This window comes from Giraffa tippelskirchi, chromosome 3, assembly GCF_054371585.1.
Source record: "Giraffa tippelskirchi isolate mGirTip1 chromosome 3, T2T-mGirTip1v1.2.pri, whole genome shotgun sequence".
NCBI classification, from domain to species: Eukaryota; Metazoa; Chordata; class Mammalia; order Artiodactyla; family Giraffidae; genus Giraffa; species Giraffa tippelskirchi.
The window spans coordinates 41,298,154-41,310,999 of NC_137277.1; the positions used below are offsets into that span (position 1 = coordinate 41,298,154).

General features: G+C 42.1%; 1 non-coding gene across 1 annotated transcript; it reads right to left on the reverse strand.

The window, feature by feature from the left end:
- Window positions 1-5,042: 5,042 nt before the first annotated feature.
- LOC145543934 (U6 spliceosomal RNA) lies at window positions 5,043-5,147 on the reverse strand. Its single transcript, XR_014081173.1, has one exon. It is a non-coding gene; the product is annotated as a U6 spliceosomal RNA (small nuclear RNA).
- Window positions 5,148-12,846: the final 7,699 nt, after the last annotated feature.

Here is a 12,846-nt window from a genome sequence, read left to right on the forward strand (position 1 = left end):
TAAATATTTGTTGAGCACCATTAACTTCCAGAGACTGGCAAATCAAGTTTAAACTTTGTAACCTGGCATATCAGATTCTTCACAATGGATCCTCTGACCCCAGCTTACTTGTCCAATCACATTTCTTGAATTTCTTCTGCTTGCTGCACCTATTCAGGTCCCCAATCAGAGTAACCCTCTAAGAAGATGCCTTCTGTGTTCTGTGCCACCTCCCTTTGGCCCATCGTGGATTTCTGCAGCAGGTGCAGCAGATAGTTCCCATGGCTGTTGGGGTCTCACCACAAACACCCACCCCTACTACTCTCCACTTTTATGCCCTAGGGTGTTTCTCAAGCACCCCAGATGGAAGCTTCCAAGGGGGCAAGTTATCCCTGGGGCATCCATGGCTGGTGGAAATGCTGCTGCTGCTGCTAAGTTGCTTCAGTCATGTCCGACTCTGTGCAACCCCATAGATGGCAGCCCACCAGGCTCCTCCGTCCATGGGATTTTCCAGGCAAGAGTACTGGAGTGGGTTGCCATTGCCTTTTCCGTGGTGGAAATGGGAACTGGTTAAAAAATGCCGCAGGCTCCTGTCTTTGGAGAGCCTGTCTGGGGCATATACTCTGCATCGTTGCTCAGGGATCTTCAGGAGGAATGACAGTTGGTTCACAGTGGTAACCAATCCATAAAGGGCTCTCTATTGGATTTCCATTCTTGTCTGTCTCCCTCTCCCTCACTCCTGCTTCCTGGAATAATCTCCTGATTATGGAACTTCCCGGCAGTTCAATGGTTAAGACTTCACCTTCCAGTGCAGAGCGTGCAGGTTTGATCCCTAGTCAGGAAACTAAGATCCCACATGCCACACAGTGAGGCCAAAAAATTTTTTAACTTAATTAATAAAATATAAAACAAAAGATTGTAACAAAACAAAAACAGACTCAGAGATGCAGAAAACAAACTAGTGGTTACTGGGGGTTCAGGAGGAAGAGGGGTAGGAGGGGGGGCAAGACAGGTAAAGGGGATAAAGAGGTACAAACTACTTGATATAAAACAAAGAAGTTACAAGAATATAATTTACAGCACATGGAATAGAACTAATATTTTATAATAACTTAATATGAAGTATTTTATAGTATTTTATAACTTAATATGAAGCTACCAGGGCTTCCCTAGTAGGTAAAGATTCTGCTTGCAATGCAGGAGATCTGAGTTCGATCCCTGGGTCAGGAAGATCCTCTGGAGAAGGAAATGACAACCCACTCCAGCATTCTTGCCTGTAAAGTCCCATGGACAGAGGAACCTGGCAGGCTATAGTCCATGGGGTTGCAAGAGTCAGACACAACTTAGTGACTAAACCACCAAAACCAATATGAAGTATAATCTAAAATTATCGAATCACTATGTTGTACACTTAAAACTAATATAGTATTTTAAGACAACTATACATCAAGAAAAATAGAAAATCAATTGACCATAAACATATGGGTTTATTTCTGGACTCACAATTTTATTGCATTTATCTACACCGTTTATCTTTGCACTATTACCACACTGTTTTGATTACAGTAACTTTGTACTAAGTTTTGTAATCAAAAAGTGTGAGTCCTCCAACTTTTTTCTTCTTTTTCGAGATTGTTTTGTCTATTCTGAGCCTTTTGTATTTTCATATGAATTTCAGGATCAGTTTGTCATTCTGCAAAAGAAAATCAGAGCTTTCAATAGGGATTGTACTGAATCTGTAGATCAATTTGGGGTGTACTACCTTCCCATCAATATTAAGTCTTCCAATTTGTGACCATGGAATGTGTGCATGCTAAGTTCAGTCATGTCTGCCTCTTGACAATCCTATGGACTGTAGCCCACCAGGCTCCTCTGTCCATGAGATTCTCCAGGCAAGAATACTGGAGAGGGTTGCCATGCCCTCCTCCAGAGGAGCTTCCAAACCCAAGGGCTGAACCCACATCTCTTATGTCTCCTGCACTGGCAGGTGGGTTGTGACCATGGGGTAGATCTTAATTAATTTCTTTCAGTGATGTTTAATAGTTTTTAATGTATAAATCTTATACCTCTTTGATTAAATTTTTCTTAAGTGTTTTATTATTTTTAACAATTGTAATTAAAAAAACATAACATTACTTTCATTACCATTTTTAAGTGTACACTTCAATAATGTTAACTATATTCACATTGTTGTGTAACAGATCTCTAGAACTTTTTAGCTTGCAAAATCGAAACTCTATATCCACAGAAGAACAACTCTCCATTTCCCCTTCCCCTAGCCCTCGCAACCACCATTCTATTTTCTGTTCCCATAATTTTGACTACTCTAGATATCTCATATAAGTGAAACCATACAGTATTTGCCATTCGGTGAATGATTTATTTCATTCACCATAACATCTTCACAGTTTATCCATGTGGTAGCATGTGACAGGATTTCTGTTTTTAAGACTAAATAATATTCCATTGTATGTACATACCACATTTTCTTTATTCATTCATCTATTGGTGGACATTTGGGCTTTGACCTTTCAGTTATTGTGAATAATGTTTCAGTGAACATGGGTGTGCAAATATCTCTTGAGATCCTGCTTTCAATTCTTCTCAATATATATCCAGAAGTGGAATTGCTGGATCATATAATATTTCTATTTTTAACATTTTGAGGAATCTCTATACTGCTTTACATAGTGTCTGCACCATTTTACATTCCTACCAGCAGCACAGAAATGTTGCTGTATCACCACATTCTCACCAACTACAAATGGGGTGCCCAAGCTACCTACATTTCTGCCCAGTGAATTACAAATCTGGCAAACCCCATGCCCCACCCCAGATTTGATAATTTGCTGAAATGACCCACAGAACTCAAAAAAACATTATATGTACTATTACAAAGGCTACAAATGAACAGTGAGGTGAATAGGTACATAAGGAGAGATCTGGAAAGTCCTTAGTGCAGCAGCCTCTACCCCCATAGGGTTGGGACTCACACCCTCCTGGACTATGGATCTGCTTGCCAACTCAGAAGCTCTCTGAATTGTGCTGTTTAGGGGTTTTTATGGAAGTTTCATTATGTAGGCATGATAGTTTAAATCACTGGTCATTGGTGATGAAACTCAACCTTCAGGTCCTCTCTCCTCCCTAGTAGGGGAGGGGAGGTGCTGGACATTCTAAGCCTCTAATCTTGTGGTTGGTTTGTTTGGCCACTGGTCCCCATCCTGAAGTTTTCTAGTCCCCAATCTGGAGTCATCTCACTAACTTACAATAGACAGTAAATTCCAAGGGTTTTAGGAACTCTGAGCCACAGACAAAAAATAAATATTTATTTTTTTTATTTTACCACAGGTATGGACCTTCCTCATTATTTTTAATAGCTTCATGGCAATCCATTGTATAGATATATCATCATTTAAACATATCCTATTGACAGACATTGCAGGTGTTTGCCTACTCCTGCAAATGCTAACAGTAGTTTATTGAGTTTATTGAAATATCCACTATTGATGGCTGTTGTGATTATTTGCCATTTTCTTCCAATCACTAACAATGGCACAGGAAACATCCTTGTTGAGTATTTCTTTAGGTTACATCCTCCAAAGTGGAATTCCTGAGTCAGAGTGCATGTTCCCTGGACATTTGGATAGACACTGCTAAATTGTCCTTCAAAATCCTGTACCAATTTGTGCTCACATCAGTAGTGTATGAAAGAGACCATTTCACTAGACCCTTACTAAAATTGGATGTTTCAACTTCTAGAAAAAATTTTGTTGTGGAAAATTTCTTATACAAAAAGCAGATGATTATAAGGATTTCTTATTGCCCATCACCCAGTTTGAACTCATGGCCAATCTTATTTCATCTAAACTTCCATCCTCTTCCCTACCACCACTGGAGTATTTTGAAGGAAATCCCATGACATAAAACATTTCATCTGTAAATAATTCAGTATGTATTTATATTATAGGAATCGTAACAAAAATAATCATAATCCCTAGATGACAACTCAATAAATTAACAATGAGTCCATATTAGATGAATGGATAAAGAAGATGTGGTACAAATGATGGAATACTACTCAGCCATGTAAAAGAATGAAATAATGCAGTAACGTGGCTATAACTAGGAATTATCACACTAAGCGAAGCAAGTCAGAAAGAGAAAAACAAATACCATGTGTGATCACTCATAGACTCACAGACATAGAGAATAGACTTGTGGTTGTCCAGGGGGAGAGCAGGTGGGGAAGGGGTGGATTGGGAGTTTGGGATTAGCAGATGCAAACTATTATATATAGAATGGATAAATAGCAAAGCCCTACTATATAGCACAGGGAACTATATCAAACAACCTGTGATAAACCATAATGGAAAAGCATGAAAAAGAATGTATATACATATATACCTGAACCACTTTGCTGTACAGCAGAAATTAAAATTTTAATTAAAAAATTTAAAAAACATTATAAATCAACTATATTTCAATAAAATAATTTTCTTAATATCATCAAATATCAGTCTTAAATTTCCTTATTATCTCATAATTTTATTGGCAGTTTGAATCAGGGTTCAAAACACTCCATATTACAGTCTATAAGCCTACTGCAGTTATTATCCTTCTTGACGTTCAAATCATCCCATCTTTGGCCAGGGGGAGATTCTTCAAGTTAACTTCTGAGGCCTTTTGACAGCATCCCAGTAGTCTTTGGTAGTTTTGTTGATTTCTTGTTTGACAAGATGTTTCAGGCTTATCTGATATATTCCCTGTCCCAGACATAAAATCAGCTGTTTCTCCAAAGAGCTCTGGTTCTTCTTAGCGGGAGATGGCATTTGAAGACTTCAGTCAAGGTAGTAGAGGTGTTTATTGCTTTGGACAGGTCATTATTTATAGGTCTTTTCAATACATATTTAAACTATGTCATGAGTTTATAGTGAGCTTTGAAGTTAATGTTCAGGATGACAGAATTTTTACTTACCCTCAATGATCTCACTTTCTCTTTCTCCTTTTCCCTCCTCAATAAAGAGCCCCTGTTCTCAATAATACTAATTTGATTATTCATACAACAACCCATGGGATTTGTCATTAATTTGCATGTCATCTGTGCCCAGGGACCATGCCGATCCTCTCTGTGTCATTATAAATTTAGTATATGTGCTGCATTGGAGAAGGAAATGGCAACCCACTCCAGTGTTCTTGCCTGGAGAATCCCAGGGACGGGGGAGCCTGGTAGGCTGCCGTCTATGGGGTCGCACAGAGTTGGACACGACTGAAGCAACTTAGCAGCAGCAGCAGCAGCTGCTGAAGTGAGAACAAACTTTCTAATCTTTTTTGGAGGGGCACACCAGGTGGCTTGCAGGATCTTAGTTCCCAGATCAGGAACGAAACCCACATCCCCTGGAGTGGAAGTGCAGACTCGGAACCACTGGCCCGCTAGGGAAGTCCCCAAAATTTATGATCTTTACCAAACTGAAAGGAGAAAAATTGTATCTCATTTTAGTTTTATTCTGCATTTCTCTGGTGGTTAATGAGGCTGAGCATGTGTTTTTTTCATCACCAGTAAATCCCTGGTTTAAATCTCTTCCCAATTGTTGGTATTCTCCACGACAGCATTTCCAGAATTTCAGCCACTTGCTTATATAGTATGTTTTTTTTCCATTTAACAAATCACTCATGCTATTATTGACTGAATACATTTTGTTTCTGAGCCCCCACTCCAGTAGTCATATACAAATATAATGAACATGAATAGATTTGGTGTCTATTTATATACTTCCCTAACACACATGAACATAAACACATTACTCTTAAAATTTAAAAAGTGGCTACCACCCAAATTGTCTCCTGTACTTTCCACCTGTGGTGTGAGCCCCACACTTTGGAAATCACTACCCTAGAGGTTTTGACTTTCTGTGATGGAAACAGGAGGAGAGACATCAGTCATGGCCCTATGCCCACATATCTTTCATGAGAAAGACCACGTTCTGAAAAAAGTCAGACCAAATGCCCACCCTCACTGGAGGCAGCTGATATGTTTTACCATCTGATGCAGAAAGAAGAACCTGGGACCTGATTTGCAACACTGCTGAGAACCATCTGGTTGTCTCGGGAAATCACTGCGCCCCTCCTCTAGCCCTTGGTTCCCCCATCCGTAAAATGCAGAAGTTGGAGGAAATTACTTGAAATCTCTTCCAGGTTTGAAGGCAAGGTTTGTCAACCCCTTCCTTCTTCACACACTGAGAGTTCCTAGTTTAGAAATATTTGCTCCCACCTTAGTTCCTGGCTCAGGACTGGTGGTGGGTGGTTCCAGTCCATGCCAGCAAGCCTCTCTCTCCTCACTGGCAGAGGACCAACACCTAAGCAGTTCACTGGCTCCTGAGTACAGGAAGCACCAAAGGGCAGCTAAAGAGTTAACATAGCCCCCCACCCCCACCCCCACCCCCACCCCCACCCCCCCCACCCCACCCCCACCCCCACCACCCCCACCCCCACCCCCCTCCAGATCCCGGAAGTGCTGAGGTCAGGACAGAGCAGGCTGTATGATCACCACCAGAAGGTGAGACTTGCCATCAGGTGGACAGACAGTTTCTATGTTTCTAACACAGGAAGAAAGGAAAAGAGCGAAGGAGAAAGAGCAAGATAATCAAAGCTGTTTCTCCAGGAGGTGGGGGTGATGGGGCTGGAGGGTGATCTCCAACCTTGAACACACAAGAATACACGGAGGTGAGCTTCTCTCGCAGAGCAAAGGCTAAAATACGAAACAAAATGAAAACCCACCCAAAACAAACCCAATAAAGTGCCTTGAGGTATTTCATTAGTCAGGGCACAGAACGGAGGCCCCTGGCCTCAGCCAACAAGATGTGTCTTGCTAAGAAACACATCACCACCTGAAACTACCAAAACATTGCATGTCAGTTATATTTCAGTTTTTAAAAGGGAAAGAAAAACAATACATTGTTTCACAGCATGTGTGCCTCCTGTTATCTGTAGGAGGAAAAGCTGAGTTACCCCTGATGGTATCTTCTATGGGGATGACCATGCAGCTTAGAGGGGTGTAAACTGCATACAATCAACTCGTACCATCTATAAGAGCAACAGATGGATCCGTGGGGTGGGTCGCTTTCTCAGATAGTTACAAATGCAGAGGAAACCAAAGGTTGCGGTGGACTGTGGGTCAGGTGACCTGTGTGGACCATTAAGCTCAATTCCAAACGGTCAGTGCTGTGGCTACCCAAGCATCCTGTGATCATAACCAATGCACATGACCCTGACATAGATAATCTCTTCCACATGCTACGCCCACAGAAGATGCGGAGAAAGTCTTATCTTCTCACCACAACAGTGCCTAAGACCTACTGTAATATTTACTATTTTGTGTTGGTACTTAAAATCTCTGGTCACTTCCTTGAGGGGTGGGGTGGGGTCTGTGGGTGTGTGGGTGTGCCTGTGTGTGTTATCTAGAGAGACAAACTTCCTTTTGGGCCCCTTTCCTCAATTGCCGGGGAAGGGTTGAATCCTAGATCATGTTTGACTATGTCCCTGGGTGATGTTTTCCTGCCATAGGTTATTCTCCTTTGAGACTGGCCACCACCCTTGCAGGTCCCCAGAGTCAGCGTGAAAGATTCAAGGAGCATCAAGAAATTTCTTTATACCTTCCCAATAGTTCTCCTCCCTGCTGAGAAAATAGGTCAGGTTCCTTAAACTAGATCAGGCCTTATGTTCTGCATCAGGAAGTTTATTCTGTAAGAAGCCAGACAGTAAATATTTTAGGTGTTGTGGGTCATACAGTCTCTGTTCTGACTAATCAACCCTTTGCTTAGGGCTAGAAAGCAGCCATAGATAACGGGTAAATGAATGAGCACAGTTGTGTTCCAATAAAGCTTTATTTACAAAAGCAGAAGCCAGACATGGGCTGGTGGCCAGAGGTTGCCCATCCTCTGTAAGTGTTTTACACATACAGAGAAGCGGAGTGGGATAGGGTGGAGGGAACTGAGTATTTATAGGGTATTTACCACACATTAGGCAATATACTTGCACCTTCATACATGGTAATTTTTTTTTTTTTTTACTTTTTGGCCTTGACACATGGCATGTGGGATCTTAGTTCCTCAATCAAAGATGGAGACTGTACCCCCTGCGTTGGAAGCATGAAGTCCCAACCACCACTGGACTGCCAGGGAAGGGCCACACATTGTATTTCATTTGGTTGTCACAAAAATCACTGTGTAGAAGGTATAATCAAGGTCCGTATTTTGTAGCTGAGGAAACTGAGGCTTAGAGAGGTTAAATAACTTGACTGATGTTGCTCAGCTGTTAGCAGTATCTGATATGATATGTGACGTATGTGAGGTTCTGAGGCCTGTGCTCTTTCTACAGAAACAAAGATGCGTAGAATGCTGGAGATCACAAAATCCAACATCCTCATTTTATAGAGGAAATGAGAATAATAGGGGGAAATCAGATTGAGACAAACCGTCTTCTTTCTTGAATTTATAAAAGAATGGCCCTATTGCTGTCACCTGGGGCATAGCAGCTCCTCCCCCTACCCCCGAATAAGGAGTCTTCAGTAGGAACTCTCACTTCCTTGGGGCAGACACCAAACTTCCTCTTCACACGCTTTCCATTCTCCCATCCTTAACCTCTGCTGAACATCCAGTAACACGAGACAGCTAACAATTTTATCTCACTGGAAGATCTGTATTTCTCGTAGCATTGATTATGGAGGCTTGAATTAGCTGGACAACTTTATGTTGCAAATAACAGAAATTCCAACCCAAATTGGCTTAAAAAATAAAGTCATTTAACTGAACAAAATTTTATGTAACCGAACAGTTCGGAAATGGGACTAACTTCAGGTGGGATTTGATATAGGTTCAAACAATGTGCCCAGAATCCAACTTCTCTCTGCTGGTTTCTCAACATCCTCAGTTTTAATCTTAGGCATGCTCTCCCTCATGGTAGCAAAATGGCTGCCAGGCACTCCTGAGGCTAATCCTTCTTTATTTGCATACTTCCCCCCACGACACAAAAAGGTGTTCTTCCTTCCTTGAAACCCCAGCAAACATTTTCTTGCATCTTATTGGCTTGAGTTAACTACCCATTTTAAACAAATCACTGAATCCAGGGGTCAGGACACTCTGTCTTAAGCTAAATCAGGATCCATCCCTGGAACTGAGAGGTGGGCTTAGTTGTATTTAAACCACATGATTGAGAACCAGGGAGGGGTTAATCCCCCTTGAGAAATTAGGGTGGTATTGACAGAAGAGGGCTGGCAACAAAAAGGCTCTGGGTTAAACTAAGGGTCCTCTAAGGGCTCTCCCATTTCCAATGGTTCACTGCTTCACTCTTTCTCCTCCTCAAGGCAGAGCAAGCTATTTTTCCATCAAGATCCCTCCCTTGTCTTCTTGGAGACAAGGGTGAGCCTCTTCTGCCATCTTTCTGGCGACAAGCCACAGTGCCAATTGCACACAGGGTGAATGTGTGGTGGCTGTGTTCCTAATGGACACTTCTTAGTGGCTGAGTGTTGGACTTTTCAAGTGACCCACTCTAGGAGGTTTGTTTTGATGTGGAGCATTTGAAAAATATATTTATTTCTATTTATTTATTTGGCCGTGTCGGGTATTAATTGTGGCTCATGGGATGTTCGACTTTTCATTGCTACATGCGAGATTTTTAGTTGTGGCCTATGGGATCACAACTAAATGGCCTATTTTGGATCACAATAAACTGTGGAAAATTCTGAAAGAGATGGGAATACCAGACCATCTGACCTGTCTCTTGAGAAACCTGTATGCAGGTCAGGAAGCAACAGTTAGAATGGGACATGGAACAACAGACTGGTTCCAAATAGGGAAAGGAGTACATCAAGGCTGTATATTGTCACCCTGCTTATTTAACTTATATGCAGAGTACATCATGAGAAACGCTGGGCTGGAAGAAACACAAGCTGGAATCAAGATTGCTGGGAGAAATATCAATAACCTCAGATATGCAGATGACACCACCCTTATGGCAGAAAGTGAAGAAGAACTAAAGAGCTTCTTGATGAAAGTGAAAGAGGAGAGTGAAAAAGTTGGTTTAAAGCTCAACGTTCAGAAAACTAAGATCATGGCATCTGGTCCCATCACTTCATGGGAAATAGATGGGGAAACAGTGGAAACACTGTCAGACTTTATTTTTTTGGGCTCCAAAATCACTGCTGATGGTGATTGCAGCCATGAAATTAAAAGACGCTTACTCCTTAGAAGGAAGGTTATGACCAACCTAGATAGCATATTTAAAAGCAGAGACATTACTTTGCCAACAAAGGTCTGTCTAGTCAAGACTATGGTTTTTCCAGTGGTCATGTATGGATGTGAGAGTTGGACGGTGAAGAAAGCTGAGCACTGCAGAATTGATGCTTTTGAACTGTGGTGTTGGAGAAGACTCTTGAGAGTCCCTTGGACTGCAAGGAGATCCAACCAGTCCATCCTAAAGGAGATCAGTCCTGGGTGTTCATTGGAAGGACTGATGTTGAAGCTGAAACTCCAATACTTTGGCCACCTCATGTGAAGAGTTGACTCATTGGAAAAAACCCTAATGCTGGGAAGGATTGGGGGCAAGAGGAGAAGGGGACGACAGAGGATGAGATGGTTAGATGGCATCACCGACTCGATGGACATGGGTTTGGGTAAACTCCGGGAGTTGGTGAAGGACAGGGAGGCCTGGCGTGCTGCGATTCATGGGGTCACAAAGAGTCGGACACAACTGAGCGACTGAACTGAACTGATGGGATCTAGTTCCCTGACCAGGGATTGAACCCAGGACCCTGCATTGGGAGCACTGAGTCTTAGCCACTGGACCACCAGGGTAGTCCTGATATGGACCATTTTAGAAGTCTTTATTGAACGTGTTACCATATTGCTTCTGAATGTGGGATCTTAGCTCTCCGACCAGGGATTGAACCACTTCTCCTTCATTGGAAGGCAAAGTCTTAACGGTTGGATCATCAGGGAAGTCCTTGTAGGAGCGTTTTGAAATGTTTTGAGCAGAGGAAGCAGCCTTGACCACAGCCACTCACCCACTGTTCAGGATGAGTAAAAACGGATGCCAGAGAAGTGAGCAGGGCAGAGTGCTTATTTCATGAATCTGGTGATGCTTTGGCTCATTTTTAATGCTATTTAGGATGTCCCTGCCCAGAAGCTCTCTCAGAGGAGGTCAGAACACAATCAGCAAATTACTAAGCTTGCCAGCCTTTTTCAGAGTTCACAGTATCACAGCAAGCGATACATTAGTGTCACCACAGGGCATCTTTGCTAAGTGCCAAAAATCCCATGATATTAAAAGGCACAGCTCAGGTTCCAATTTACCTGTGAACAGGTAGAAGCTGAAGGCTCATCTGTGTTTCCTATGGGGGAAGGGAAGGGAGGAGTGCCAGGCATCCTTTGAAATCCTGACAGCCCTGAGATGAAGACTGACCTGAGATATAAACACAACCACGGATCATCTGTAGGGGAAAAAGGGGGAGACGTCAAAGTACGTGGCATTTAGTGGCCTCAAGTTCATTTTGGTTGTGATGCATTTATGTATAGACTGTGCTTGGCTGTCTTATGTTGTTTGTATTTTAACTTTCTTCCTGATTTTCCTTATAGTCAAGAGTTTTCACAACCAGTCCTTAATCTTTGAGGAGTGTTTCTCTAGTTAGCACAGGTGGTCAAAAGTCAAAACAAGGTTTTGTCCTTGTTTTCTCTCCCAGGTATATGTCCCTCCAAAAAATAAAAGCAAGGGTATCAAACAGATACTTGTACGCCAGTGTTCACATCAGCGTTATTCACGTAGCTGCAAAGTGCGAAGAACCCAAATACCCATCAACTGATGAATGAAGAGCTGAAATGTGATTTATACAATGGAATATTATTCAGTCATAAAAAGAATGAAATTCTGGTACATACAACATGGATTCTACAATTTCTCTCCCAGGTATATGTTCCCCCAAAAAAACTGAAAGCAAGGATATCAAACAAATACCAAACAGATACTTGTACGCCAGTGTTCATAGCAGCATTATTCTCAATAGCTGCAAAGTTGGAAGGGGGGCATCTACTTTCCCTGAAGATGAGCAGTTAATTCCACCAGCTGACAGAGCAGCAGTCTGACCGTCTCTGGTGCTTTGGGTCTCAGCTCAGAGGCTGAGGTGAGAATTAGAAAGGGGAGCAAATTGTCCTGAAGCAGGATTGGAGAATGGATGTGGCTTTCCCACACCATCGCCTTTGATGAATGATCACAGATAGAAAGGAGGAAAAGCCTGGGATTTAACTGCATTTTGAGAGCTTCCATGGTGGTTTAGATGGTAACGAATCTGCCTGCAATGCAAGAGACCCGGGTTCAATCCCTGGTATGGGAAGATCCCCTGGAGAAGGGAATGGCAACCCATTCCAGTATTCTTGCACGGAATTCTTGGAGAATTCCATGGACAGAGGAGCCTGGCAGGATACAGTCCATGGGGTCGCAAAGAGTCAAACATGACTGAGCGACTAATACACTAACACACACAACGTGGATGAACCTTCAAAATATTACACTAAATGAAATAAACCAGACACAAAAGGAAGGAAAAATATTGTATGATTCCACTTCTAGGAGGTCCCTAGAGTAGTCAGGTTCATAGAGATAGAAAGTAGAACAGTGGTTACCAGGGGCTAAGGACAGGGAGGAAAGAGGAATTGTTAATGGGTACACAGTTTCTATTTGGGAAGATGGAAAATTTCTGGAGATGGGTGGTGAAGATGGTTGCACAACATTTTGAATGTACATAATGTCACTGAATTACACACTTAAAAATGGTTAAAATGCAATGAAAAAAGTGAAAAACAGTTAAAAATGGTTAAAATG